The 27692-nt window shown below is 46.4% G+C and overlaps 1 long non-coding RNA gene across 1 annotated transcript in view; it reads left to right on the top strand.

Annotated features, from left to right (window-relative positions):
* The window catches only part of LOC126519310 (uncharacterized), a 103320-nt gene that overhangs the window by 66569 nt on the left and 9059 nt on the right, over positions 1–27692 (top strand). The window contains exons 4-5 of the long non-coding RNA XR_011890559.1: positions 1494–1680; positions 11216–11258. This is a non-coding gene — a long non-coding RNA (uncharacterized lncRNA). The remainder of the gene's footprint in view (positions 1–1493; positions 1681–11215; positions 11259–27692) is intronic.

Genomic DNA, 27692 nt, shown 5'->3' with positions numbered 1-27692 from the left:
TGCAGAGCATGTTGTTCACTTCTGATTGGATGACTCGACATTCAGCATGCGATACACGATAGAGACGCCGACGAATAGGATTCCTGTCTCCAGTGTTTATACGGTGGTGAACCACATAAATACCGCCTGTGTTGTTTATGTGTTCTCTTCCGCTGTCCCCGTCTTTATTTGCGGTCAATATGATATGCTGAACAACATATGTGTGGCCTAAAGGCCTGTAGCCGAAATCAAAGATGCCACTGTATGACTCACGCAGGAGACGTATGTCCATGGCGTGTACAGGGGTGAGGTCACATGCAATCATTTTCCCGAAGTCATCCGTTAAGGAATCGGAGCTGTGAGCTACAATTGGCTCTAATCAACCACTCTCGGCATTCAGACTCTCAGTGTCAAATTCGGAACCACTAGAAACGCTGGCCAAATCATGCCGGCAAGAATAACTTGAGGGCATAGGCTGAAATTCAGAAGCGGTTGAACGACGGTTGAACGCTCCATCGGCCATCGTACGTATCATCTCGCATTGATCATGCCCAAAAATTGTTTCGCACAGTAGTTTACTCAGGCTCACTTATAGAAAGAACCTTGGAAGTCTGGAACCACCTCCCTATGCCATCTCTAAATCCTGGAATTTCAAGACCGTTCTTAACACTCACATTTATTCTTACCCTCCTCTCGCAAGACCTTCGGGGCGATTGAGCCTAGGAAAATAAATAGGTAAATAAAATAGAATAAAAAGTAATTCAGTGTGAGTTGTGGAAGAAATGCGCACCACCCACTTTTTTTTTTTCGAGCTGCACTCTCCCTACCTATCGTTATTGCTGCACGACCTCATCAATTACCACGCTGTGTCATTAAGTGACGGTAATGTCAATGACGATGAGGCCGCATTTCGGGACGAATGCTCCCAGAAGCCACATTTCACAGTATTTCAACTAGTTTTTATTCGTACTTGCAGAGTGCCATCTCTAATGTGCGACAAACATGCGTTAGAGTATCGCTAACTTAGATACTATGTGAATACTGCCCATTTGTTTTTCACATTGATCGAGATAGTTGAGGATGCAAAACATGTATCGTCCGTTTCGCCACAGAAAAATTAACACATTGTAATTGCAGCGTAAGCGTATGTCTGTGATTTCCGCACATTGCGAATTGTGCGCTCTGGCCGTTAAATGTAACCGTGGTTTGGGGAAGGTAGTTGTGCTGGAAACTCTTGCTTTGATTATTTTGATCTTTTTAAATATTCTCTGCAGCAGAAATAATTAATTATACGCAACATCTGGGTCTTGAGTGGAATTGTTTTTCATGATTCTCCAGTTCTCCCTACCTTTATTACTACTCATGTATATGTAAAGGAGTGTCCTGTTTTATTATAAGTTTCATCGGTATGCTGAAATTCCACAAATGATGAAGCTTGTTTTAGACATTTGGAACAAAGCAAACGGCCTTTAAAAATGACTACACCTGAATTACACCCTCACGTTCATTGACAGGTCAACCCGCTCCAGTAAAGTGCTATGCTGAACCGTACAAGCCCTGCCCTGCATGCGCAGAGAGAGGATATTACTACGACTCGAATAACCAGACATGCATACCGTACGGAACAAAAGCTGACTCATGGTTTCCTCCTGACGAAGCGAACTGCTTTGGAGATAAAACCACTTGTCTCAGAGAATGTATGTGAGTATTCTAAAGATAACTTTTCAGCGCAAAAAAAGACATAATAATCCAGGACCCAAACGCACACAAAGCTCCTTCCAAGCGCTGGTGAACGTGGTAAATTCTATTGGCTTGAATTTCGCTCATAAAAGTGCTTACAAATATGGTAATTGAAGTCAGCATTATATTTTACAGATTACTTTAATATTTAGATTCAACTGCATACTGCAAAATTTCGACTCATCAAAATGAGGAATGAGCTGCCGTATTGGAGTTAAAAAACAAATTAGCGACGTTTAACCTTATGAGCGAGCGTTACGCGTAAGTGCATTGGTGCACTTCCTATATAATTGCGCTAGTAATTATATGGAAAGTCCAGGCGCATTTCTGCCGTCGTCGTCGCCTCGATGTTTTGTATCAACTCCAAGGGCGATAACGTCGTCCCCGCGCGCGTGAGTTGCATGAGGGAGTGTTGTATGAGCGAGCGAGCGTGCGGCGGTGAGACAACGATCATGGCTCAATCTCACGTGCGCAAAAGAGGAAAGTGGTGAGGCATCACGCTGTCTTGGATCGTACGCATCGTCCCGGGGGTTAGTGAAGGGAGGGTCTGGCGTTGTACTCCGCCAGCAACGGCGCATTCCATGGCCGCGCACGCACTATTTTGAAAGCGACCTGCGGATCTGCGGAATGTAGGTGTACCGATGGTGCCGACGGTTCGTAACTGCATCAGCGCTGCGTTTTTGCCACTGAGTTTGCCTTGAAGCGATAGACAGCATCAAGGTCACATCGCCCCTCTGCTGCTGCCACACTTCCTCGAGGCAGTATCAGTTTCCATGGGCACGTTGACCATCGCCGCGAATGCCGTATTGGTCGCCATTGTACAAAAGCCGCCGAATTTGCATAAACAGTATCCGGGGGGATATCAACCACTCCGCATGCAAGTTGAGCTTGGGCAAATAAGTTTGCTGAGGCGAATACACGTACCTGTTCGAAATGGCGAAAGATCTGACCTGACCTTTCCGGAGCGAGCCTTGGCAGGGGTTGCAAACGTTGAAGGTTGCCATGTCAGCCTCAGGAAACTCTTGCTTCCGCACGGAAACCCACGCCTCGTCGATGGAAACGATGTCTCGAAGATGCCAGAGTTGATCACACACACTGCACCAGTACCCAAACGGTGTACTGATGAAATCCCTGTTAAAGATTTTGGTGGCGCCCGCTTGAAGCCGGGCATTCTGTTTGGTATTGCGCTTACGGACTTCGCGCAAGACACTGCGCTGGGATTCCAAACGGGCTTAATGCTGTTGAAGAGTTTATAGCCTACGGCGTCTTCCTTGATACTCCCGCATTGTCACAAGCCGCCTAGAAAGTTACTCGGGAACCTCCTGGGCACGCAAAGCCCGTGCCTTTCGCCGGGCTTGTTCAACTTGTGCCCAGCGCATGGCGACGATTTTGCGATCGCTTGACTCACACTTGGCCTGCCGCCGCTTGCGTTGATGCTCCGTCCTTATCTCTCGGCGCTCGGCCTCTTGATCACGAGACGAACCCGGTACCTACAAAGCGCTCACACAAACCGTAACAACTGCCAGACGTAACAACTGTTGCCAAATGTCGACGAGTAAAAGTAGCTAGTGGCAACGTGAAAATAGCTATAAGTAGCTAAAAAATCCAGCAAGGAGCTTAAGGTAGATACATTTCATTTTAAGCATTTTTAAAATATATTCTGCGCATACAGCACATTTATTGGCACCTGTATTATGTTGAAATATTAAATACAGCTCTCAAGTCATGTTTTCCTGTAGGCATCTACGCTGAACATGTATGAACGAATAATAGCTGTGCTCCCATTTTGATTCCAATAACTTAGGGCAGGCGTACTTTCGCAAAGCATCAAGGTTTGCGCGCTCACAAAATACGAGCTGCGAATGCATCACTGCTGTGTAGATATCTAAAGATTGAAGTATACATCTACTTCATGGGCGTACCCAAAGCCTATCGAATCGGAACTGAAATTCTTAGCAATATGCACAACTGTAAAAATTTTAAAGAAACAAAAATTGTCTCGTCAATACTGTGGACCTCATTAACAAAATATAGGATTTTGGTGGCCATTCAGTAGCACTACGTCCAACATTTATTTCTATATTGTATTTTGTTCCCATGTTTGCAAGTCACATTTAATTGCCATGCAGTCGCGTGCATGATGACCAGTGGTTCAGTTGAATAATCAGGCACAAAAATTGCACTTCTAAGGCACATTTTAACCCAAAGTCTGATATTAGTAAACTAACGTCACCTCAGACTCAGAGAAACTAATAGTTATGAATTGCAGTAGTCACACGTACTACTATTTCAAAACGTGTTTGGCCTTGAGAAGTAAAAAATACATTTTTTAGATAAAGATGCCATTCACTTGGAAGACGAGAAAGATTTGGTTTTGTAGTATACTGTATGCAAGCATACGACAAACGAGGGAAGTAAACTTCCGGGGAGCTCACCCTTTGCCGATCCGCTGTTCTCCCCGCCCGGTTCTTAGAAATTTTCCATACTGCCACTTTGTGACGTTGCAGCAATCGAATAGAACGCGTATCGAACAAAGATCTGCGATCGCGCACCAGACTTTGATCGTTATACGCATTAACTTAAACAAAACCTAAGAATTGGCTTGCTGAAGAAGGAAAAAAGCATATTTCATTGCGCGAGTGTCGATAGGCAAAATACAATAGAAAAATAAAGCAAAGTACAATCTTAGCCATTAGGCAAGAAAAATGTGACGCAGACGAAACCGCGCAGTTTGTACGGAGTACAAAACTTTTCCGTCCACATGAGTTGCAACATGCCATCAGATGTTTAATAATAATAATAATAATAATAATAATAATAATAATAATAATAATAATAATAATAATAATAATCAGCATCATTATCATCTTCACCATCATCATCATCACTATCAGCCTGTTTTATGCCCACTGCAGGACGAAGGCCTCTCCATGCGATCTCCAGTTACCCCTGTCCTGCGCCATCCAATTCAAACTTGCGCCCGAAAATTTCCTGATTTCATCACCCCCCCTAGTTTTAGGCAGTTATCCACTGCACTTCGCTTCTCTTGGCACATATTCCGTAGCTTTAAGGATCCACCGGTCATCTAAACTACGCACAACATGTCAATTTGAATATTGGCTATCCCTTTTGCTCTCTCATCCCACGCCGCTCTCTTCCTGTTCCTTAACGTTGCGCCTCAGTAGCGTCGAAATGGCGGAGTTGGCAATGGCGCGCTTCTCGAACGAAATCTGGTAGAGCATGGGCCGCCACTGGCTGGGCATTAGTAGAGTCCAAAGCCCGTGGGTCGCACGGTAGCGCTTCTCGAAAACAAAAATAAGGCATGGATTGATAAGCGATGATCATCGCTTCTTATTTATAGGGTATGTCGTGTTTGTTAGTTCGTTCGCACCAAAGCATGCAGACCCACAAACATCTAACATCGGCGGTACAAGTGCCCTCTAACTCTGCCACCGGGGCGCGCATCCCCATTGGTCGGGAGGCAAGGAAGCCTCCAGGGGTGCAATCGGAGATCGTTGTCCGGCGCGTTAGTTCGGTTACCAGCGCGCGCGATTGGCCTACTCCGCGCCGACGTCGCCAGCCGTGGGGCGCGGCCACGTTTTTGGTGACGTCAAAATGACGACACGCTCCTGTCAATCATCGTGCAACTGAGCACGTCGTCTGATAAGCGCCGAACCCGACGGTAGTTGGGAAGTTTGGAATGATCATAGGTTCGTTACGAGACCGGCTTCGCATCGTGCGTCTGGTGGATTTGATTGGAACCAACCGGCGGCTGTGGATGCGGAAAGGCACGTTTGGATCCAATCCATACTTTAATTCGAGAAAATAGCGCTTGCGTTGGGAACTTCGGTTTTTGCGATGGCGTTGCTCAAGGAGGAAGGAGAGCGGGTGAAGGTGCGAAACGCCTTTGAACAAAGGGTAAAAAGCGGAGTCGCTTTCGTTTCTAGAAACAAATAGTGCGTTGGTTGTACAGCGAGATCAACCCCTTTATCGGGTGCCAGCGAGCCACTGGAATGTTGTTGCTTCCTCTTAAAAAGTACGCCACTGTCCCCATCGTTTCTTTTTTCTTTTTCTCGCTGTGCGCAACACCACATAGGGACGACGCAGGAAAACTAATAGTTATAAATTGTACTAGTTACACGTACTACTATTTGGAAACGTGTTTAGGCTTGAGAAGAAAGAAATGCGTTTTTAGATAAAGATATTATTCTTTGGAACGCGAGAAACATTTAGTTTCGTAGTATACTGTCTACAAGCAGACGACAAACGAGGGAACTAAACTTCCGGGGAGTTCACCGCTTGCCGACTGGCTGCTCTCTCCGACCCACTCTCACAACATTTGCATACTGCCACTTTGTAATGTTGCACCAACCGAACAGAAAGCGTATCGAACAATGATCTCCGATCGCGCCCCTGAAAACACGTAGACTATCTTCGTCATCCGGACGGCGGCGCATGCGATTGATAAGGAGGGGTAGAAATTTGCACGAGCGATGCTACGCTCTCTCCAGCTGTCATCAGTGAATTTTCCCAAGACGTTCTCGTACATTATATGGCGTGAGCGGGACAGTCTTCGTTCGCGCGGCTCTCGCTTGCTAAATGTGCGCTGATTTCTTTGACACTGGCCAAAAGTGCTTGTTGCACATGAAATCAAAAACACTAGAAATATCAGCAAAGGACTGTGCACCGGAGAGGGAATGACAAACGAGGTGCATTAGGGCGAGTAAATAAACACGATAAGCCCAAACCAGGCCTCGGTTTCTGTTGTAACAGAATGCCCACCAATTCAGTCAATCTTTGGCACCAATTTCTAACACGTGCCTTCTTTCTGAACACGACCGGCCGTGAGTGTGACGCAGTTGGAGGAGGTATAGTTTGGATGGTACGTGAAAATAGTAGAAACGCCTGCTCTCGTCCATGAAAGCGGCCTCAGCAAGTCGCGCTTTCGCTACCAATAATGGGGCCTTTTGTGGGTTTGAATTCGTCGCCTAGGATGGAAACCGGATTAAGGCAGATGGTGCTGCTTGTGGTTGGAAGCGTCAGACATATCCCGAAGACAGGTGGCCCCTCTCCTACCCGCTCGACGCTCAGTGCTCGTGATTCGCGGAGAGTCGGATGCCCGATGCGAAGCGCCTCGCGGTCGCCGCGCAGAAACGTCAAGTCGCTGAGGCTCGTCTTGCGTCCACATGGCATTTGAGTAATATAAATGCTGACACATGCATATGCATATGTACAGTATTGTACCGCGAGCATTAATTCGATGCTCATCGGAGTCCCCACGCGATAGGCTACACACGTCAGGAGCCTCGCCGCCGCATTGCCTGTCTTTTGTTTTGTTTATGTTCTCTTTTCTTTCCCTCGGTGATGCTACGTGTCAGATGCTTTCGCAGTCTTCTATCTATTTTCTCTTCCTCTCGCTTTTCAACAGTTTATTTCTGTCTCAAAGTACGCGAATCCTTGTTGCGTACTTTGTTTTGTCGACATTGTGATTACGTAGTTCGTATGAGATAATTTCTGAACTACGTGAACCAGTCCATCCCACAGAACCTGTAGCTTAATTTTCCTTGACAGTTTCAGAATCATTACTTTCTCCCAGACTTTGAAGCGGCGCGTTCGAGCCGTTCTGTCGTAGTTAACATTACTTTGGGCCCTGCACATTTCCTACCCTGGCAATCATTGAGCTGTGGCGAGTCGGTCTAAAAGCTCAAGCGCCTATGCCACAACAGAGGTGTCGTTAGGCCATCTCTCCAAGGCTTCTCCAATAATACGAAGGGGGGCCGAAGGTGGCTAGCCTATATGATCACCGAAGGTGAAAATCACCGAAGGTTGACTCGTGCGGTACTGTTCGAAGCGCGAACATTGCTGCAGGCAAGGAAGCCACCCCATCCAGACTGTGCTCCTAACAAAGGGCTTGCAATTGCCGTTTCATGATTGAGTGGATTTTCTCTACAGATTTGACTGCGGTTGGTACACTGAGATATGAATAATTGTAATGCCACGTCTTTCCAAAAACGTGGAGATCAGTAGGCTCGTAAAGACGGATCCCTGATCTGACTGGATTCCTGTGGCAAATACCACACGCGCGGAGATTTACAAAAGCGCGTTGACGATCTCTACCGATAACAGTTATTTCAGGGGCACAGCTTCCGCGAATTCCGTTGCTTGGCATACTGGAGTAATAATATGCCTCGTTCTTTCTGTTCTTCGGCCGAGAGGCCTTATTGCCAATGGACGCATTCCTTCCATCCGCCGCAGCAGAGACTGGCGAGTATGCACTTGACGCCATCACCAGGGCAGCCCAAGTACGCGAAATTGTCAGCGCTCGCCTCCTAACCTCTTAAGAGAAGCAACGATAATTGTACGTTCTCCAACACAGAGACGTGCGCTTTTCTCATGGATCGCTGGTACTCCTCTGGTCCCCGACTCGTCACGTCGGCCTGTCAGAAAAACTCATTTCTTGTTACACAGTGCCATATCGAGTGCTGCGTGCCGTGACTCCAGTTGCGTATGAAATCGCCCCAGTCGGTACCAGCGGTACCAACTCAAAACATATTACTCTCCTGTTATCACCGATATTTAGACGCACCGGCATGGTGCTTCTGCCGCCGGGGGTAATGATACATGTATATTGCGTTTTTATTGTGGACAATGCACGCGGGCGCCCCGACGAAGAGGACGAACGCTCTGTGGCCCTCGAACTGTCGGCTGAACTGGCCAGTGCTGAAGTTATCCTTTGTAAATATCCTTGTAAATTTTCTCCAGTTCTTAGTCCTTCGTTCGCGTGACAATATATATATATATATATATAGATACGACGTAAAATTATAATTACAGGCACCTTCCCAACCGTTGCCAAGTGATGGAAACGTACGCACTAAGTGCGATGGTCCTGAGCAGACGCCCAGAGCTTATATTACAAGTGTAAAGCTACACCGGGCATCTTCTTTACGCAACTGGTGCAACTATGACCTGCTGAGGTGTTGCAATGCACTCGGAAGCATGTCACAATCGGTTAAACACTTCTGCAACCGCGCACAACTAATAAGCTCGACAAAAATTCGTCTGCGCTCCCCAACGGCCGCTAGGCGGTTTGGGCTCCTCGCGTCTAGCAAAATGTGGGCGATCGACTTCGCTGTTGGAGAGCCACCTCTACTCCAGAGACTTCATTATATAACGTCCTTGCAAACAACGCATCGCAGCAGCTCGCACAACAAACCGGCACGTTGAACACGTAGGAATAACAACATTGCATTTATTTTACCACTCGCATGGGGCCGGCACCGCCAGCGTTCGGTGAGGCTGCTGTGGCCTCCGTGATGGCTGTAGTATTAGCCAGTCCACTCTCGCTTTGTAACGTGTTGTTCCCAACTACGTATAAATGTGGCAACACCAAAAATATCCAATGGACTGTCTATAGCGTAAGTTTATTTTTTAGCGTAGAACGCAATTCTATGCCGTATGGTCGCTTTTGAAGAGCTTCTTTCGTATGGAACCAGCAAAAGCATGGCCTTCGGGATCTGGTTATGTTATCTTGAAGAAGCCGTTCCGGGACTGTTATTTGAACAACTTGTACTTGGCTCATCTGCCTCGAAGCCCCTCCATGACTTTTTGGACAGTTGACTCTGCTACCTCTGCCGTGACTTCCTTTTAACTAACTTCCTGCTGTCGTCATCATCAAATTTCGCCATCGCACGTGTGCAGTATGCGACGTTTTCATGCACGTCGTAACTATGCCAGTCGCCAATCAACAAATCTACGACAGTACTTCGCTCGTGTAGCGCAGGTTACACCAGTGTCGTCCACATCTTGTTTTTGTGTCGGTGTGTTTATCATGCGTGGGCAGTGCTTCTGCCGTCCGTGCCTGATATGTTTATCGTGCGACCCATGCAGGTTTCTCGAAACATACACATGTCTTTGCAGTGCGCATGGGCCCCGTTTGATTGGTGCGTGCCAAAAATGTGCAGCGGCGTACAAAATGACTCCAGCACAAGTGCTGCAGTCGCTGCACTCCAGCAAATCCACACAGCAGCTTAGGCGCAGTTTTGTTTAGTGTTTAGTGGTAATCTGTGATTTTCCTGTGTCTGCAATAGCACCTGCAACGCGTTTCCAAGACGTTACTTTGTTTATGTCTAATTTTCTTTTGTGTCTTGATTCCCTTCTTCAATGAGTGCATTTCTTGTTTTTGTTTGATAGTAAAAACGTCTTTAATGAGGTTGAAATATTCAGCCATTTATTTGCTTGGGAATTGGCGTAAGCATTAATTCTGCGAGACCTTAGCAGCCCAGTTCTGGAGACTGAGCTGAAACAAGGCGCGGTTGAATGATTTGAAGCAGGGTTTGGTACGTGTGTCCCCTTCGACTATTGCACTTATTGTACCATCACAACGGGTACGTTGATCATTATATTTGAGCAGACACATATGCGTGTTCTTGCACAACTAGTGTACTTCTAAGGAGATATGGAGTTAAGAGGAAGCTTTAGCTCGGGCCGAACTCCGACGCGGCCTATTCAAATACAGGTAAAACGCAAAAAATGTTTTTCTAAGCTAGCTCCTGCACCGATTTTAATGAAATTTCTTGCATTTAGGAAAGTACGTTTAATTCTAGTGACTGTTGGATACGGAATTTTGATTTAGGGCCTGAATTCTGTTAAAAAAGATTTTCAAAAATTGGAAAGTCTGAAAAAGAATATAAGCACGAATTTTTGAAATATTAGCTCTACATCAAGATCGGATATCGCAGTTCTCTAAACGGCATCTACTAGACCATTGAAAACGGACGAATTTGATATCTCATTTTATGTCTTACGTGAACTTGTTACGTTTTGTAAAAGGGTTCCCCAAAAGCTGTATTTCCACATTACTAATTTTGTTTAGATTCATGTATAACATGTAAATTTGGCCCCTTTAGATGTACTATTAGGTGCAATTCACATAATTGTGGTATCATTTTTCATTTTCATTGCTGAGTTACAACGTTGTGAACTAGACAGTTTCGTTTTCTGAAAATTTTCAGTTCTGCCACTTTTTAACGAAAAATTGATCACCTAAATTAAAAATTCGAAACCAGCGGTCACTAGATATCAAGTTTTTATTTTAAATGCAACAAACCACGCCGAATTCTGTGACGTGGTTGCCGAGAAAAACGAATTCTCCTTTTACATATAATTAGATAGGAGCCCTCGATCTAAAGCTTCGTCTTAAAGGAGTTATGCCTCTTGTCGCGGACATTTATTTGCTTTCTCAAATTCTTATGTTGTGCTGTACTAACTAAAATGCTATGCTATATTTCGTCTCAAATACAACACGAAACTACGGCAGCATGGTAAACAAGATTTACAAAAATAACAAGCAGCAATCCTTTACTTAGGTGCACGCTGCAATAAACAACAAAGTAGCTTTAAGAGAACAAAGGGTGCTGTAGAAAATGCGTTAAACGTTTACACGACCAGCACTAGTATCGATTGTTTAAAGGAACTTACATGTCACATTTTGCAGGGGTTTTAATGAAAACAACAAAAATGGCATTCCAGCAACAAAGGTAAGCTGCTCATTATTCATAAAGCACAAGCACTGCTATTTTTCCGAATATAATGTGAATGATTTGATTTACCGGGAAGCATAAGGGACAACTGTTCCCGAAGTCACTTATCCTCAAACATTTGAATTTGTCTGTCAGGCTATACTCTGCCCAGAAATGTGGAGAGCCAATAAAGGATTGTGTATATTTATTTTGGGTCCGTCGTTAACGATAATATATTAGATATTATAGAAAGAGTGCGTTCGTTTATTTGATGAGAAAGGTATTCATTGCTAGAAGCTTGCAAACTTGACAGTTTAGTACAGCCATTTTGGAAAACGTCTATGCATTACGGTGCCATGGCGTGTGGCTGAAACGCACTTCCATCTTCGGTGTAGTGTAGCGATTGCCATGTAACCAGTGTGTGCTAGAGAATGTTATGCCCCATGACAATCACATACTTTTAGGTACTTCAGATTTCTTGAGGGTGTTGTGTGGAGACACGAGACAAGAGTGCGCGTAGCAGCACGAAGTATTTAACGTGATCGTCAGTGGCAATACCTTTAGAGGTTATGCAACCATTGTTACTTGTAACCAAGCAGTCACTGGTGGCTGCGCAGGTACAGACAATCAAACGCCTGAAATGATGCAGGATTGGTCCCGTTTGCGCTATCATGCAGGCATTGGAACGGTTGTTTGCTCATGAGTTCATAGCACAAAATAAAAAAGGAAAGTCAACACCAAGTGACACCAAAGAAAGACAAAGTCTCCTTGGGTGCATTAGTGTAACATGTAGTTTGTTTAGATTGCGCTTTTTCGTTGAGTAATGACGCATCACCGGTTCCGGTTATAGGCGCACGCAATTTGACCGAGCGTATGTGCGTTTCCTTTCGAACTTTTTGCGCTCAACACGCATTATTACATGATGCGTCTTCTTTGTTCAAACTTTATTTTGATGCCCCTTTTGTTGCGATAGCAGGGTTATAGACAGTCCAGGCGTCTTTCGGCGTCGGGGACGCCGTGAGGTTTTGTATAAAGTGCAAGTGCGATAAAAGCGTCGCCGCGTACGGTATACTGTATGTGCGAGTTCAAGCGTGCGAGGGTGACCCGGCGAACGCGACTCAATCGCGCATGCGCGGGCGAGGAAGCTGGGCGGAGAGGCACGGGGTTAAGGCGAGGGAATGGGGGTGGGGGGGGGGACGTTCTTCTTCAGCGGCCGCGGGCGCCGCATCTTGAAAGCAATCTGCGACGTGGCCAAAGTGCGCGCCCGCGCTAGCCTCTCTTCAAAGGAACCTGCGATGTTTGCAAAATACGCGGATTGCGAATAGGTTCGTATGCACTGTGCTTTCGACGGTTCGTTAACGAGGCACGTAGGTGTACGTACGTCAATTCGTGCGCTGTGGCTGCCGAAATTCTTCACTCCAGCATTTTGACGGTGAGTTTCCACGATCATTGAGAGAGATGTGTTCATGTTTGCCTGTGCGCGCGTGACTCCTTGCTTGTTAATTTTGTCAAGACACGTTGGCGGGTTAGCCGGTTTGAATCCATGATAGAATGTGTAAGCGCGACTAGACAACGACGCAGAAAGAAATAGAGACAGCGCTTTCTCCGTGTGTTTATTTCTACGTCCTCATGCAGTCGCGCGTTTACGTTTTATCATAGTTCACTTAGTAAGCCAATGCTTACATCTTTATAGGGTCAATAAAACGACTATCCTTACCTCGTATAGCTATCTACTAATTTGCTATCGCAATTGGTGCTTCTCATTTCGGGCGAAACTGCGACTTCTTAGTACTACTTACACCAGAAAACATCAAATGGTGTCATTTGACCAGACAAAGGTAGCCACATATTCAGATCCCAGGAACCTCAAATCTATCTGACACCCTTGAAGAAGACCATGCATTAAAAAAAGAACAGGACACTAGCCGGATAATTTTGTGTAAATCTTACTTGCCTCGGCTTGGCGAAATTTTCTACAGTCAAGTCCAGGATGCCACGCGCACAATACTGTCTTGTGTCGCGCGGCTTCTTGCCTCCCGCTGCCTTTTACTCGTGTGATTTACTGGCTCTAACCAAATATTTCGAAATTGGCGTTTTAAAGGCCTTGAAGTGAACCACAATTATTGAGAGTTCTCAGCTCGGTGACCCTAAAGTGGAACCTGAGGCAACCGGTGCTTTGAATCGCAAAGGTATACCTTGATATAAAATTATTTTTCTCGTATTCACTCTCTGGTAAAGCAGATTGAAAAAGGACACAGGGAGGCGGCAACTGAATCAGCGGCAGTTAGGGGAGGGAGGTGGGCGATATGTTTTGATTTATTATTTGTCGTGTTACCAAATTCACATGCTTCGCCTCGGTATGCCGACCTCATTGATCCTTCGAATATATGGGGCCATGAACAAAGAAGGCAGACCTGACGTCTTCAGCCCTCTTCGCATCGGCTTTTCGAACATTTGCACAGTGACAGCTAAATAAGCTATGAACTCCATCGCAAAACCCCGAGAGTATGTATATGCATCACCAACCGCGGGGTAGGTGACGCATATACATAATGAACAACACATCCAGATAATATTCTTAACATGAGGAGAAATATCATTCAGTGCGAGCTTGGGGGAACCCTCTGGTCGCATGACCGTCGTACGCGCGGTGAACGTCGAGTCGGGCACGTGCGTGTCGAGCACGTTGGGGAGAGGGGAAAACTTCCTTTCGCTGGCGGCGAACTGGAATGGCAAGCGATATCAGCGCCACCGGGTGTGCCACGTGAGATCCCTCTGACGTCACGTTTGACATCGCCCGCATCGGCCGAGCAAGCGGCGAGTGTGAGTCTCCGCCACCGCTCCCGTTTTCCCGCACGTGGTGGGTAAACCGCGTTTTTGCTGTGGCAGTCGCCGCAGCTGTCCATAGCCCCACCTGGTATGTCGGGAGCCGTTCTTTACCTAGCGTATTATTCTCTTCGAGGAAACACTCAGTGATGTGAAGTATAGCTAGCTAGCCTGCTCGTAGTGTTAGTTGCATACGTAACAGATGCCTTGCGTTTGTACACGTGGTTGTCGTTTATTGATTTTTCGAGCTTTCATTGGGCCGCAGTTGATGGGCAAGGTGTGTCAACCGCAGGGCTTAGTGTGCCAAGAAAAGCACCGTTCGCTTACCCCCTTATCCGGACAATCTCAATACACTATGAGCAAGAGTGTCATCGCCTATAAACAAAATTGAAAAGAAGCTCTCGGACAAAGCCGAAAGAGCGTGGTTAAAAACGATTTCAAGCAGATTACAGCTATGGCTCAGAATTGCAGGCTGTGAACTTGAATGTATTCGTAATCTATAGCAAACATGTTTCTCAGCATCTGTCCTGTTAATAGCACGCTTTAGAAACCTTACTATCGTGCATAGATAAAAACAAGACAACCCGGAGATTCAATTGTTCGTTAACAAAAGCCACGGAGAGAGAGTCTGCAAACTTATATGAGATAACATTTGTCGCCAAACCAACAAGCTTATATAATAAATAAGAGTAACCTCTTCAATATCAGCTACTCCTGCACCTTGGAACTCCTGCCTTGCACACTATTGTCTGCCATCTGAGACGATACGGCCCGCCAATTTTTTATTCTTTCAATTTCTCCTCTAAGGGAATCAAGCTTACAATGCCACTACGAAAACCACAAAAGGTTTTTTTCTCCTTTCCTCCTACTGTACGGTTGCCTACTGTTTCATACGATCGACAGTCTATTTACTTCGTTATGAACCCGATGCCCCGGAGCACGAGCCGATTTTGGAACCCCCCTCATATGCCGATAGATGTAGTCAGTTAGTCAGGCGTTTAACTATGGCTGGCGAGTAGCGCCAAAAACAGATCTGGTACGACCACCCTCCCCTCGCTACTTTTCTGCCTGGAACGCTTCTAATGTTGCGATTACCGCCACAGTCTCCTCGTCCAAAGTGCTCCAAAGGTATGATAGACCTTACCGTGTCGTCGAGCGCACGTTCCCCCCCAAGTACGTAATCGAGCCCCCTACGCCACCTGCGCCACCGTGCAAGATATATTTTTCCCGTAGTATGCTTGAAACCCTATTTCGAACTGCTTTAGTCCACCCTTAGATTGCAGGATAACTCCTGTGTTTTCTGCGGTGCGATTGTAATGAAAAAAGGTGATTATGAAGAGAACAGCACAGGTACAAGCGCGATTGGCAACACAGTGCGCGAGATAGCAGGTCAACCTTAACTATTGTACTTCGCTCCGGACCTCCTGAGTCTACAGCCCTCGTAGAATAAACCTGCTTTTACGTAGAACAACATAGCTTGAAAAGAAGCCCCTTTATTAGCGGCACGAGAAGTGACACACTGCGTTCACCTTGTTTGAGGACCGTCAGAGCTAGTTATTCTACCACAATTTGAGATGATCAGGTTTGTCGGAAAAGGCGTAGCCAACGCTTTCACACAAGTTTAAGACGGCGGTGAGAATTAGGATCAGTGTGGTAAATACGCATAAGCCCACTTTTTTAGATTGCAGGGTCAGCTGACGGGTATACTTCTGTTCGTCCTATCTACTTCACGCTGTACCTAGCAATGAACAACGAACAAGCCCAACTTTCTGAACTCTAGTTGAAGGCCTACGAATATTTTATTGAAAGTACGAGCAGGTGTTGATTCCACTGAAGGAGAAATTAGTGCATCAAGATAACTTAAGCAAAACTTTCTCCAAATCCGTATCATGCGTAGACCTAGCGAGGAGTTCCAAAGATACAGAAAGAGAGAGAAAGAAAGAGAGGAATTAAGGGTAAACAGAAAGGGTAACCGGGTGGTTATATCCGCTTTGCTACCATGCACTGGTAAAGGGGGAAAAGATGAGGCGAAAGCGTGAAAGAAGGGAGAAATCACGCCGTTATGGAAAGTGCAACGCATGCTCGACGAAAAGAAATGGCGCTGAAGTGTTCTAGTCGTTTGCACAGGTTAATGAAGTGCGCCATCTTCTGCGTTTAGTCGCTTTTGTGACGTCCGCGTTCTGTCCACGAAAGAGTGTCGTTAGCTTGTGGAGCATTCCTCTGATACAGAGATGCCCCTCCTGCACGCAGTACATTGATCAGTTGGCGTACAATGGTGGTTCTTTAAAAACAGACAGATGGCGTTCATTATTGAGCGCAGTAGCGGCAGAACTTGGCGATCTGAAATTGAAACTTTTCTGTAGGAGTACTAGGCGTCAGAGTACAGGCGACGCGTTGCGACCCCTCGGCCACAGATGGGTTAGTTAGACTAGGCGCTCCATGCAGCGTCTTCTTGAGCTTGGCATCCTATGCGCACTTAAGGCCATTCCTTCGAACTGTCAAGATTTGCAACTTCCGACTCTAAGGTGCCCTGATTGTCTGCTGCGCGTGGTGCTGGTTGTGTTGGAAATATAAACTCGTAAACACTCCCTTACTAACTAAAGGACCAGGCATGATGTCACGCGTGCATAGGTAAACAGAAAGACATCTCACTCAATGAGCGCGCACACTCGCTGTCGAAACGCGGGCGTGAGGAAGAGCGGCAGCAGGAGTGAGTGAAATGATAAGCGTGATGCCTAGCTTCAACGCGAACTAAGCGGCGAAAACACAGCGCACACGAAGCTATGAGCCCTCGGCGCATCTAGACTCTGCACTCATCGCACGGGCGTCATAGGCAGCCGTCGCCGGAATGGAGCTCCCCCTCGCGTTGCGCGCGGTGGAGGTTCGCGTGCTTCTGCGCCGCCTTCCTCCCTTGCGCGCGCGAGATTAAGCCGCTTTCCTCGGCTCACTTACGCACGCTTTCACTCGCACCTACTGCACACGGCGCATGGCTACGGTTTTATACATTTAGATTTTAAATGGAGCATCACAGTCACGACGGTGATGGAAATGTGCATAGAATGACCATATACTTGCTATCGCAAACACAAGATGAATTTATAGGTGTCCTTCATAGCAGGCGTAGCCTTTCTGGATTGCCGTCGGGGATGACGTCATCGAGGACGTCGTCGCGGCATCTCTGTGTCACATTTTCCTGGATTCTTTCTCTTACAATAACCAACTCGTTTTTTATTTGCGGACAGCCTATCAAAGTGACCTTGTAAGAACTATCACAGTTCGCATACTTGGCGATGATAGCACGACAGGCGTCTCTGCCGCTGCGCTCACCAGGGTCACACTAATCAACATATGAGCACCGATTCTGCGTGTCCAAACTTCAGGCACTTGTAGCACTGAACCTGTCTCAGAATGATTCACCATACCGCACGGCAGAATTGCCCCACTTTGACATGTGCGACGACGGAGTTACTCAAGCTTTCCAGGAACTGAAAATAAAGGGACAACTTTCGCACCATTTAAGGGTAATGATCGGGGTACCGAGACAGAATGGCAGTAAAAACCAAAAAAAAAGAGGTATTTGATAGGAAGAATCGAGAAAAAGCACGGAACTATCACGCGTAGCTCAAAACATTGCCTCTATAGGAGTGATCCATTCGAAGCCTTACCCGCCTATAACGCTTTCGAACACTTGTTAATCAATTTTACTGCGTCAGTAGGTAAGGGCTCGAAATTCGCTTTGTCTCGTCCGCCTGTGCAATCCAGTATATTGAAGGGATAACCACCATTATCGTCACTGATAACACAAAATGACGAGTTTTGTCGCCGTCAGGCCATCTAGTCATCCCCAACATCGCCCATCTCCACAGCCTAGAGATAAAATTCGGCATAAACCATCGTGCGATAACTGTCGACTGTAATGCGGCAGCATTGAAACAATATACCGACACAAGGTATTGTCACCATTGAAACGAGTTATGGCTGAGCAGGGTATTGCAGCAAGGTTCCTCTTTCGCCATCTCTAGCGCCGCCACCGCCGCCGCGAAGCCTACTTGTGACCTTCGAAAGGTTTAGTGCGCCGGTGCATGCGAACGCTCAGGAACGCTTCATGCGGAAACCGGACTCCTTTCTTGCTTTTCTATGTGAGCCCGCTGCCCCATCTTGTGGCACTGCCGAGAAGTCTGCTCATGCCCTCCGAGACGAGAAGTGTGGCGCAGCGGTGCCTGCGAACCTTGATAATTCTTCCCTTACTTGCCGCATAATCAGTGGCACAAACTCAATGACTCACTTTGGCGAGAGTTTCGTTAAGTTGCCAGGCTCGCATTAAAGCAGAGCTAATGAGTTAACGTTCTGTTTCAGGGTAACATCTGCGTTGCTTCACACTCGTCATTTTGAGAGCAACAGAGTCAGTTCATTTTCGTCTTGTTTCAAGGTCTTGCTAAAGTACTGGTGTTAAAAGGACAATGGTGATTTATGGTGCGATCTATGGTGTCGATGACACTGCAAAATCGAAATGTATTGCAAAAAACCAAAGTCAAACTTCCACTTTCTAGCAAATGAAGAAGTCAGTCTTGAATATTTCACTGAATTTGCTTCTATTCTAGAAGCAAATGAGAACATTGATGCTTTAGAGCGATGAACATGGATGGTTTATGGTGCACCAGGCGTGATCTTTCTTAAACATCTGAAAGCGGTGCGCAGCCTTCGCTGGCTAAGGGTGGACAAAGAAGTCAAAAGCGCGCCTATTGTGCCCCACGAATAATTTCTGGAACTACAAGACCCTGTAGTACTCTGCTTGGTTAGCAAAAAATGTACGTTCAACTATGACTCGTACCAAAAGCAGATTTCGCGTGTATTTTACAGTTGCGCTTAGCGCTCACAGAAAAAGTCACGACATTCAATAGCGACCACAGCGTTATGGTTGCAATAGGTCATGCAACTGAACTCGTTGACATCTCTCCCCGAAGACACGATCTTTCCTTTTTCCGTGTTTATCTAGTTTTAGTAACAAGTTGACGTAATAGTATAGTTTGATGATTCGTCCGAAACGTTGATTTCGTTGAGCCCTTGAAATAACTTTTCGGCGCCGCCACACAACTAGCGTCAGCGATTTCAAAACTGCCAACATCTCTACCGAGGTGGCAGTAGTTACCAGCACATACCCATCGTCTATCCCCACTCTCGCACAGAAATATTTGTACTGTCGCTTCATGTGGTATTTACAGTAGCTAGTTTGCAAATACCGAGACTGACACCTGCACATGTTCGGTGTAAACGCGCGCTCGGGGCTGAGGCGCCCTTTCAGCTTCTATTACTGAACCACTTCAACACGACAATTACCCGCTGTGGTTGCTCAGTGGCTATGGTGTTGGGCTGCTGAGCACGAGGTCGCGGGATCGAATCCCGGCCACGGCGGCCGCATTTTGATGGGGGCGAAATGCGAAAACACCCGTGTTCTTAGATTTAGGTGCACGTTAAAGATCCCCAGGTGGTCGAAATTTCCGGGGTCCTCCACTACGGCGTGCCTCATAATCAGAAAGTTGTTTTGGCATGTTAAACCCCATAATTTAATTTTTTCTTAACACGACAATTCCCAGACCTATCATACTCTGGACAGTCAGTCCCGGAACCTGATGGCCATCTTGATTTGGCGGCGAAACCTTAAAGATTAAATTATGGCGTTTTACGTGCCAAAACCACTTTCTGATTATGAGGCACGCCGTATTGCGGGACTCCGAAAATTTCGACCACCTGGGGTTCTTTAACATGCACCTAAATCTAAGTACACGGGCGTTTTCGCGTTTCGCCCCCATCGAAATGTGGCAGCCGTGGCCGGGTTCGATCCCGCGACCTGGTGTTCAGCAGTCCAACACCATAGCCACTGAGCAACCACGGCGGGTTCGGCGACACCTTGTGAACACATTTGGCTCCTCGATCGTGTTATAGATAGGTGGGCACCTTCAGACCTTGAAACTGTTGTTAAACTTTCCAGTACATCCAGCTCCTGTCGGGACGTTGGTTGACTGTCCTCGCTGTCTGAACCCTCTTGTGACTCCTGCGGAGTTTGGCCGTGACGAAGTGGTGCGTCTTGCGGATGAGTCATTCATGCAGGGCGTTGAAGAACCCCCATCTTGGGTCGTTCATCTTTACGAGCTGTCCCATTATTCAGGCATGCTCACCCAGACTTAGCTTCCTCAAGTAAGCTCCCTTCGAACACTTACACTGTAATTCTGCTTCTAACTATGAGAGTGCTTCCACTTCCCTTCTTTATTCTTTTTGTAGAATTTAGCGTGGTTCGGCATCTTGAGGCATTTCATGGCAGGCAGCGTCCTGCGTAGCTGTCCTCTCATTATATAGTGGGCAGGAGTATACCAGCCAAGTCAAGGACTTTTCTTGTACATTAGCAGTCCCAAGTTTAGGTCTTTTTTTTTTTGCTTAGGAATGACTTTGGCTACCTTTACCATTCTTTCGGCTTTGCTGTTGTTCTTGGGATAATGTAGGCTCCCCATTATAAGCTATACGGTACTTCGTAGTGAAGTTAACAAACTTTTCGGATATGAACGGCTGTGCATTGTTTGACCTAAACCTTTAGGGTGTCCCGTAACCAGAAAACAATGACTTCAACAATGCCACTAGAGCATCGGTAGTTGTTTCCCGCACGAGATACGCCTCTACATATCTTACATAACAGTCTACAGCTACTAAGTAATGATAGCATTTTAGTTCATACACGTAGGCAGCTACTTTCTGCCAATGATAATGTCGTAGCTGCGATACTTTCAAGGCATCCACTGCTGGTATGTTTTCTTGAATGCAGTTGGTGCAGTTCGCAACTGTCTCACGCACTTGCGCGCTCCACCCTGGCCACAAAGCTGATATCTTATCCCTGTCTCAGAACGTCGACATTACTAATCTCCCGCGCGTAGGTGGCACGCCCCTTTCATTCTTAGAAGGTTTAGAACCACCAGCCAGTTGTCTTCTACTAGCAGGCTGGATTGCTCTTTCCCCTGTCCGTGTACCTGAAATACGGTGCAACCTCAGGTGGGATGCTGTGCTTCTCGGACCAGCCGTTCGTGCACTCTTCTTTTGCTTTGCGGCCCACCGGATCGCTTTTCTGTGCTGTCTGAATTTCCTATATGCAGAGTTGTTACGCCCTGGCAGTGAGCTCGTCACAACATCTACATATTCCTCTATCTTAACTCTGTAATTCGGTGGAATGCGAAAAATTATTTGAATATTTCCAAGCAAAGGGAAACAACATTACCTCGTTTCTGTCCAGCATTGGCATCTATTTAAATCTTTACGCATGACAGTTGGGACACAATGTTTAATAGTTGGAGCAATTCTGATAAGGATTCAGGGTTCATAAGGGTCGAACCTTGTCCGCAAGCTTGTGACGGACAGCTAACGGTTCCTAAGAATCGAATCTATTGCGATAAGGTTAATACACACCAATAAATGTTGACAAGGCTCGGATCAATTTCGATGAAGTTTATAACAACAGATAACAGATGACAAAGGCCGCATCTGGTCCGACAAGACTGATAACGACCGATAGCGGTTGATGAGGGTTTACACTGGTCGGGTGAAGCTTCATAAAATTGATATTGACGCCGGGCTGCATGGAGATAGCAAGTGGCACAATGCTTATGCATACCTAAGGGCTATAACGCTAAACTATTTCAAACTTTTCTTTTCCAATTCTGTAATCAGCCCTCCGCGACTGGTGAAAAACGTTTTTGGACCCCCCCCTTCACCTGTCTGTCACGCGACGTCACGAAAACCACGATAGCTCCCCATCTGATATGACGTGTGCGCACTGACTATGCATGATTTGATCGAAAAAGGAAAAATAGTTATTTCTGATTCGACGCCTTTTCGTGATTTGCCCCCGGCTATTGGTCAAAAGTTTTCGGGCTGCAACCACCTCCCCTGCCTTTCACGCGACGTAACAACACCGCAATAACTCACCGCATCAAAGTGATGTGTACGCATTAAAGATGAATTAATATGCCGAACATAACTGAATTTTCATCTGAATAGCCACAGGCTGCTCCGTTCCGAAAGGAATAAAAGATGGCTGCCGCCGATCGCTCAGGCACTGGGTACTCGTACCTGCCGGAGAGCATGGGTTTATTTGCGTACACTAAAGCTTTCTGCGTGGCCGGGTAATGTTTTCGAGCACTTTCGTCACGTTTACAACCTAGTTCTGCCAACTCTTCTTTGCTGAGGATCCGTTCTAGCGTCATTCTGGAGCTTCCGTTGCATGTCACCGCGAATTTCGACCAGCCACCGCAAGCTAAGTAATGGCAAGCGCACCAATCGCGGACGCCATCATCGCCTTTTTCATCCGGTTATCGACTTTCACTGCAGTGGCTCGGCCCTATCGAATCGCTCTCCACTTGAGCGTGCTCCACGCCTCTTGTCAGCCAATTAGATAAGACAAGCCGCTCAGTGTAGGTAATGTTACTCGTTTTTCAAGTAAACAAAAGTGACCTTCTATGAACGAGGAGAGCGTTTGATTGGTCTGTTCAGACAACCCTGCGGGTGACCGCCCAAGGCTTGCGTCGGAGGTTACGCAAATTTGACGTCAGGAGAGTGGAACAAAAGCATATTGGAATAGTTTTACGTTATAGGCCCCTGCCCCGTCCCGAAAGGAATAAAAGATGGCTGCCGCCGATCGCTCGGGGACTGGCTACTCGCACTTGCCGGAGAGCCTGGGTTTATTTGCGTATAAACATTCTTTCACAGCCATGTAATCTTTTTTAGCACTTTCGGCATGTTTACGACCTTGGTCAGTAAAGTTTCCTTTGCTCAGGTTCCGTTGCATGTCGCCGCGAGTTTCGACCACCCACGGCAAGCTATGTAAGGGAAAACAGACCAAAGGCCGACGCCGGCACTACCCTGTTCATCCGGTCATCGATTTTGAGTGCACTGGCTATGCCCCATGAAATCCGTATGTGCTAGAGCGTGCTCCTCGTCTCTTATCAGCCAATTAGAGAAGACAAGCCGCTCAGTGTAGGCAATATTATTCTTTTTTAAAGCAGGCAAAAGTGACTTCCTATAAACTAGGAGAGCATTTGATTGGTCTATTTAGACAGCCCTGCGGGTCACCGCCCGATGCTTGGGTCGGCGGCTACACATGTTTGACATCAGGAGATGGGAATAAAAACATATTTGAATAGTTTTACGCTGTAGGGCCCTTAGACAACTCTCAGAGGTGCTTCGGGGTGAATTTTTACTCAGCATATGGCCTAGTAACTTTACGCTTGGTTTTTGTGGACTCACATTTGTCGTTCAGTGTCACCCCTGTAGCCTGCAGTCTTGCGCGGACTTCCTCCAGCCGCTCGTTGCGTTTTGTAAGCGTTGCTCCTGTTATCAAGATATCATCCATGTGACACAACAGACCGGGCAGACCTTCAAAGACTCGATTAATCCTCCGCTGAAATTGTTTGTGCACTGAACATTGCAAAGCGCAGCCTCTGAAAGCAGAACCTTCCACACGGTCTTATAAATATGTTGAGTTGCTGCGAGTCTTCGCAGAGCTTTAACTGCCAAAATCCGGCAGTATTTGTTAGGGTGCCTTTTCTGTCCGCTTTTCTTTTCATTTTCTGCACATATCCCTTCATGCATATATGTATGATTTGGCTACGGCAATAAATAGTGTTAGAAGTCAGCGCAGTGTGTGGCGTCTCTGTTAGTCCGCGTCCTTCGCGCTGTAACTGGTTTTAATTATGAACAACCAACTAGCCCAAGTCTCCACCATTGTTACTATTTTCTTTTAAAAACTATTTCACACCTGAGAGGCATGTCAGTGTCTCTTCCACTGAAGGAAATACCAGCTTCTTCCTTTCCAAAATTCTGTTGGTTTTGGCCAGAGCAAAGCAAATTCTGAGTTCGCCATTTGGTACCAGGATCAGTACTTTTGCTGAGCACCACAGAGTCAGCTCTTGAACTTTTCTGATGATGTCTTTCCCATCCCATTCTTTCAGTTGGGCCGCAACCTTACCAAATAAGGTTTAGCGTACTCTACGGTATGTACTGACTGACACGTACCTGACTGGCCTCTTTTCAGTTTGATGTAGAAGTCTCCTTGCACCTTGCCTAATCCACTGAACAGCTTGGGGAACTTAACTTTGTACCTTTCCCTTCAGTCTTCTGACACCGGCTGCAGGAGCTGTAAGAAATTTCAAGCCTTAACTTACTCGACAGCCAAGCAGAGGTTCTGACAGGCCTTCCACAACATTCGCTTGATCGCATATGCTCTTTTCACCACAACTAAGCATGGATTTGAGTTTCCCACCTTCTGACTGCCTGTCCAGTGGTGCTTTAAAATGTTACCATAACTGGCGTAACTGTCTTCAGATTCGTCACACTTTCCGGTGGCTCTGCATTTACATTCACTTCCGTGTAAATCGTGAACTTGACCGGTTCCCTGCGGAGGTTCGTAATCTTTCTCTGCAGTCATGTGCCCTCGCAAAGTTCCGACAGTGCATGCCTTCGACGAGGTATGGCCTCCCTTGACCTCTCTGGGGGTTTTAGTTCGGCACATGTTTTTCCTTTGAGCCTTCTTGCCACATGAACGGCATTTGGTTGCCAACGCTGGATAGCTACTTTTGTCGTTGTCCTCTTGTCTACCACGCCTACTGTATCCAAGCAGTACTTTTCATTGTAGCGTTGACCTCTGCGGTGTGTTGGGGCATGGTAGAGCGAGGCAGGTCTGCGCCTACTATCAACGGACCTCTCGCCGGACGAGCCTCTTTCTCTGACAACTGCTTGATGCTTCGGGATCGCAATTCTATTTCCTGGCATTTATTACTGCTCTCTCTAACAAGAAGGCGTGATCACTCTGGAACATTTCAGACAGCTTTGCGCCCTGTAAGCCGAATACCAATCGATATCACACCATTTTACCCTTTAGTCCATCGCACCCATATTGTGATACAAGTCGGTTCAAAGCGGTGATGAAAGCCTCCACCGTTTCTGCCAGTTCTTGCCTTTTTAGATTGAACCTCGTGCTTTCGTAATATCATTTATTTTTCCAATGACTTACCTTTCTAGAACATCGATCACCTTGTAAAACTCTTTTTCCGCTTCTGTGGTCAGCGCTGACGCCACCAGAATGTATACCGCGCCTTTCCCGAGGCAGTAAATTAGCGAATACATCTGAGCTTCTTCGTATTGCTTAATACAGATCCTTTTACAAGAAAAAGTATCATTAGTTGCAACGAAAGAAATAAAACTGCTACACGACTAGGTTGCAAGAAAGACTAATTGGTAGGCCATAAGCACAACATACCCGATTGTCAAGTATTGGGCGAAAAGAAGGGGAACCAAGAGACCCGTCTTGTGAGAACACTCGCACGTATTTGTGAGTCGGAACCATATGAAAAGAACAGATAATGAAGAAACGGAAAGCACGAGATAAATTGTTTGTAGTTTCTAATTGAAGTGCAAAATTAGAAGCTTATGGGAAACGGAGGAAAACTCAACTTGATGACGGTGAGAGCCGAATCCACTTCATTACGCGCGCGTTGCATTAGGAATTGTGGCACGGCGACGACAACAGTTCGCACGTCCATGCAGTTTTAGGTATTTATGCATGTATACAAGATATAACCCAAGGAGTGTTACCAGCGCAAAACATCCACCACAAAAAAAAAAATTATCGGGTTTAGTGTGCCAAAACCACGACCTGATTATGAGCTACGCCGTAGTATCCAGGGACTCCGACAAATTTGGACCACCTGGAATTATTTAACATGCGCCTAAATATAAATACACGTGTGTTTTCGCATTCCACCTACATCAAAGTGCGACCCCCGTGACTCGATCCACGACCTCATGCTTAGTAGCCCAACACCATAGCCATTAAGAAACAACGGCGGATCCCGCGAAACCGAAAACAAAGCTTGTATTACCGATCTGCTGCCTGCATTGTATCAAAAACCTTGTCGCTGTTTTACTTCTGACAATTATAACTTACGAAACTTTGTTCAGCAGGTGGAGAACAGTAACCCGATTTGAACAGTCGGTTGTTGCGAAATATTTAGTTAGTTTTGATATTGGCAAATTCCGAATAGTTCATTTTTGAAAACAAATAAAATATTACACGCCAACTATTCATGTTCGAAACTTTGATATTCGCCTATCCTCTAGTGAATACATTACTAAAGCTAAAACCCTCTATACCCTGTTGGTAATTTCACTATTTTCCTTCAGCTGCTTGCGCATTAGACCAACGTGACACGTCTAGGTAAATTATTTACTTCACGCTAGCGTATGTTAGAGTGATTCCAAACACGTACATTGTTAAAATACACTTCGCAGTTATAGCGAGAATTTGTGACTTTTTTTGTCTCACTTCCGTCACGCGATTCCTAAAATGTTGGCAACACTATACTGTAATGGTTCATAATGTACAACTGAATACCAGATCTGTCGATGACAAGGATAACTTTCAGCGACGCATTTTTCAGGTTTTTTTATTGCAATGACAATCGGTTAATCCGCAAGGACTAATCCTTGCGGATTAATCCAACTTTGCAGTATACGTGCCACCTGGGCCCGCTTGAGCATGCATTCTCTGCCCAGCCATGAACATTACCTTCTGTATAACCTGCAATGAATATTTTCCAACAAATCAACATGTGACCAACACATTAACTAACAGAACGCGTCATCGATTATTAGTCTGTGGCCGCTAAAGCGGCGTCTACCTTACCTCCCTCCAACCCGCGCTGCGCACCGGCTCGCTCCGCTCCCATTGGAAGGAGCCCTCCGGGTCGTGCTTTGGGGTAAAGCATACGAAAAACGAAGTGCGCTGCAGAAGTCAAAGGGGGAATTATATGCAGCTTTAGAGTAGTGAAGCTGCCGTTGTTGGCGTCAATGAGGACAGAGTAGCGGCGGCAGAGCAATCCCCGGTGGCCCGTAATGCAAAGATCAATTTCCAATATATATATATATATATATATATATATATATATATATATATATATATATATATATATATTGTAGTGATGAGGAATGCCCAGCGCCGCAGCCACATCGCCAGTCACCCGGGAAGCGCGCGCTCGAGATTGCCTGAGCTGCTCAGGTTGAGACAAGCTGCCTGCTGCTCTCTTGCGCTGTATTCATATTAGATTCTGGTTGAGGTGCTCCGGTTTTCCCCAACCTGGAATTGCGCACCCGAACCCTGCCGTCCATCATGCCTGACGACCCCAGCCCGACATCCCCACCGGTTACTCCAGCCATCGTATGTGCCGGTGCTCAGCATCAGCGGGATCCTGATACCTTCAGCGGCACCGATGAGAAAGACGTTGATGGTTGGCTTGAATCGTATGAACGCGCCAGCAACACCAACAAATGGGACGATCCCCTAAAGCTCGGCAACGCGATCTTCTATTTATCGGGTGTCGCCAAGCTGTGGTTCAAAAACCACGAAGCCGATCTCCGCAAGTGGGCTAGCTTCAAAACCGGCATCGCAGAAGTTTTCGGCCGCCCTGGCGTGCGCAAACTTCGCGCTGAACAACGCCTACGAATCCGATCCCACCAAACTGGTGCAACGTTCACCAGCTACACAGAGGACATCGCCGACCTCTGCCGGCGTGTCAACCCGACGATGGCGGA

This window comes from Dermacentor andersoni, chromosome 10 (assembly GCF_023375885.2).
Source record: "Dermacentor andersoni chromosome 10, qqDerAnde1_hic_scaffold, whole genome shotgun sequence".
NCBI lineage: Eukaryota > Metazoa > Arthropoda > Arachnida > Ixodida > Ixodidae > Dermacentor > Dermacentor andersoni.
This window is presented reverse-complemented; position numbering and strand designations above follow the sequence as displayed.